Raw genomic sequence first — 4141 nt, forward strand, 5'->3', positions numbered from 1 at the left:
AAATAGATTGCTGGAGCTTGCACACTTTGTTAGCATTTTTAGGATCGACAAAACCTTCGGGTTGCATCATATACAACTCTTCCTTAAGGAAACCGTTAAGGAACGTCGTTTTAACATCCATCTGCCAGATTTCATAATCGAAAAATGTAGCTATTGCTAACATGATTCTGACGGACTTAAGCATCGCTACGGGTGAGAATGTCTCATCGTAGTCAATCCCTTGAACTTGTGAAAAACCCTTTGCCACAAGTTGAGCTTTATAAATGGTCACATTACCGTCAGCGTTCGTCTTCTTCTTAAAGATCCATTTGTTCTGAATAGCTTTGCGGCCTTCAGGTAGTACTTCCAAAGTCCATACTTTGTTTTCATACATAGATCCTGTCTCGGACTTCATGGCCTCCAGCCATTTGTTGGAATCTGGGCCCACCATTGCTTCTTCATAATTCGTAGGCTCATTGTTGTCCAACAACATAATTGATAAGATGGGATTACCGTACCACTATGGAGTTGTACGCGGTCTCATGGACCTGCGAGGTTCGACAGGAACTTGATCCGGAGTTTCATGATCATCATTATTAACTTCCTCCTCAATCGGCGTCGCAACGACAGGGGTTTCCCCTTGCCCTGCGCCGCCATCCAGAGGGATGAGAGGTTCGACAACCTCATCAAGTTCTATCTTCCTCCCACTCAATTCTCTCGAGAGAAACTCCTTCTCAAGAAAACTCCGTTCTTAGCAACAAACACTTTGCCCTCGTATTTGAGATAGAAGGTATACCCGACTGTCTCTTTTGGGTAACCTATGAAGACAAACTTTTCCGCTTTGGGTTCCAGCTTTTCAGGCTGAAGCTTTTTGACATAAGCATCACATCCCCAAACATTAAGAAACGGCAACTTTGGTCTTTTGCCATACCATAGTTCGTATGGTGTCGTCTCAACGGATTTTGATGGTGCCTTATTGAAAGTGAATGCAGCTGTTTCTAATGCATAACTCCAAAACGATAACGGCAAATCGGTAAGAGACATCATAGATCACACCATCTCTAATAAAGTACAATTACGACGTTCGGACACACCATTACGCTGTGGTGTTCCAAGCGGTGTCAACTGTGAAACAATTCCACATTGTCTTAAGTGAGCACCAAACTAAAAACTCATATATTCACCCCCACGATCAGACCGTAGGAACTTGATCTTCTTGTTACGATGATTTTCAACTTCACTCTGAAATTGCTTGAACTTTTCAAATGTTTCAGACTTGTGCTTCATCAAGTAGACATAACCATATCTACTCAAATCGTGAGTGAAGGTGAGAAAATAACGATATTCGCCGCGTGCCTCCACACTCATCGGACCACACACATCGGTATGTATGATTTCCAACAAGTCACTTGCACGCTCCATTGTTCTGGAGAACGGAGTTTTAGTCATCTTGCCCATGAGGCATGGTTCGCACGTGTCAAGTGAATCAAAGTCAAGTGACTCCAAAAGTCCATCGGTATGGAGTTTCTTCATGCGCTTTACACCAATATGACCTAAGCGGCAGTGCCATAAAAACATGGCGCTATCATTGTTACCTCTAACTCTTTTGGTCTCAATGTTATGTATATGTGTATTATCACTATCAAGATTCAATATGAACAATCCTCTCACATTGGGTGCATGACCATAAAAGATATTACTCATAGAAATAGAACAACCATTATTCTCTGACTTAAACGAGTAACCGTCTCGCAATAAGCAAGATCCAGATATAATGTTCATGCTTAACGCATGCACTCAATAACAATTATTTAAGTTCATAACTAATCCTGATGGTAACTGAAGTGAAACTATGCCGACGGCGATTGCATCAACCTTGGAACCATTTCCCATGCGCATCGTCACTTCATCCTTCGCGAGCCTTCGCTTATTCCGCAGTTCCTTTTTCGAGTTGCAAATATGAGCAACAGAACCGGTATCGAATACCCAGGCACTACTATGAGAGTTAGTTAAGTACACATAAATAACATGTAGATCAAATATACCTAATTTTTCTTTGGCCGCCTTCTTATCACGCAGATACTTGGGACAGTTGCGCTTCGAGTGACCCATACCCTTGCAATAATAGCACTCCGTTTCAGGCTTAGGTCCAGCTTTGGGTTTCTTCGTCGGATTGGCAACAGGATTGCCGCTCTTCTTTGAATTACCCTTCTTTCCTTTGCCGCTTCTCTTGAAACTAGTGGTCTTATTCACCATCAACACTTGATGCTCTTTACGGAGTTCTGACTCTGCGACTTTCAGCATCGCGAATAACTCCCCGGGTGACTTGTTCATCCCTTGCATGTTATAGTTCAACACGAAGCCCTTATAGCTTGGTGGCAGTGATTGAAGAATTCTGTCAGTGATAGCCTCTTGCGGGAGTTCAATCCCAGCTCAGCTAGGAGGTTTGAGTTCCTAGACATTTTGAGCACATGTTGACTGACTGACGAATTCTCCTCCATCTTGCAAGCATAGAATTTATCAAAGGTCTCATACCTCTCGATCCGGGCGTTCTTCTAAAAGATAAACTTCAACTCCTGGAACATCTCATATGCTCCATGACTCTCAAAGCAACGTTGAAGTCCCGGCTCTAAGCCATACAAGACTGCACATTGAACTACTGAGTAGTCCTCCTTACGTGTTAACCAATCGTTCTTAACATCATGGTCAGCCGTAGCGGGTGGTTCATATCCTAGCGCAACATTAAGGACATAATCCTTCTTCCCAGCTTGCAGGAGCAACTTAAGATTATGAGCCCAGTCTACAAAGTTTCTTCCATCATCTTTCAACTTAGCTTTCACTAGGAACGTATTAAAATTCAGGGTGACTGTTGCGTGAGCCATTGATCTACAACACAAATATATTCAAAGTAGACCTAGACTATGTTCAAGATAATTAGAGTTTAACTTAATCAAATTACTCGCTAAACTCCCACTCAAAAAGTACATCTCTCTAGTCATTTGAGTGGTTCATGATCCAATTCTAGTAGCTCAAGTCCGATTATCACGTGAGTTGAGGATAGTTTCAGTGGTAAGCATCCCTATGCTAATCATATCAACTATATGATTCATGATCGACCTTTCGGTCTCATCTATTCCGAGGCCATGTATACACATGCTAGGCTCGTCAAGCTTAACCCGAGTGTTCCGCGTGTGCAACTGTTTTGCACCCGTTGTATGTGAACGTTGAGTCTATCACACCCGATCGTCACGTGGTGTCTTGAAACGACGAACTGTAGCAACGGTGCACAGTCGGGGAGAACACAATTTCGTCTTGACATTTCAGTGAGAGATCACCTCATAATGCTACCATCGTTCTAAGCAAAATAAGGTGCATAAAAGGATTAACATCACATGCAATTCATAAGTGACATGATATGGCCATCATCACGTGCTTCTTGATCTCCATCACCAAAGCACCGGCACGATCTTCTGTCACCGGCGCCACACCATGATCTCCATCAACGTGTCGCCATCGGGGTTGTCGTGCTACTCATGCTATTACTACTAAAGCTACATCCTAGCAATATAGTAAACGCATCTGCAAGCACAAACAGTAGTTTAAAGACAACCCTATGGCTCTTGCCGGTTGCCATACCATCGACGTGCATGTCGATATTAACTATTACAACATGATCATCTCATACATCCAATATATCACATCACATCTTCGGCCATATCACATCACAAGCACACCCTGCAAAAACAAGTTAGACGTCCTCTAATTGTTGTTGCATGTTTTACGTGGTAACCATGGGTACCTAGTAGGATCGCATCTTACTTACGCAAACACCACAACGGAGATATATGAATTTCTATTTAACCTCATCCAAGGACCTCCTCGGTCAAATCCGATTCAACTAAATTTGGAGAAACCGACACTCGCCAGTCATCTTGGAGCAACGGGGTTGCTCGTAGCGATGAAACCAGTCTCTGGTAAGTGTACGAGTAATGTCGGTCCGAGCCGCTTCGATCCAACAATACCGCGGAATCAAGAAAAGACTAAGGAGGGCAGCAAATCACACATCACCGCCCACAAAAACTTTTGTGTTCTACTCGAGATGACATCTATGCATGAACCTAGCTCATGGTGCCACTTTTGGGGAACGTCGCATGGGAAACAA

This window comes from Hordeum vulgare, chromosome 6H (assembly GCF_904849725.1).
Source record: "Hordeum vulgare subsp. vulgare chromosome 6H, MorexV3_pseudomolecules_assembly, whole genome shotgun sequence".
Classification (NCBI taxonomy): Eukaryota; Viridiplantae; Streptophyta; class Magnoliopsida; order Poales; family Poaceae; genus Hordeum; species Hordeum vulgare.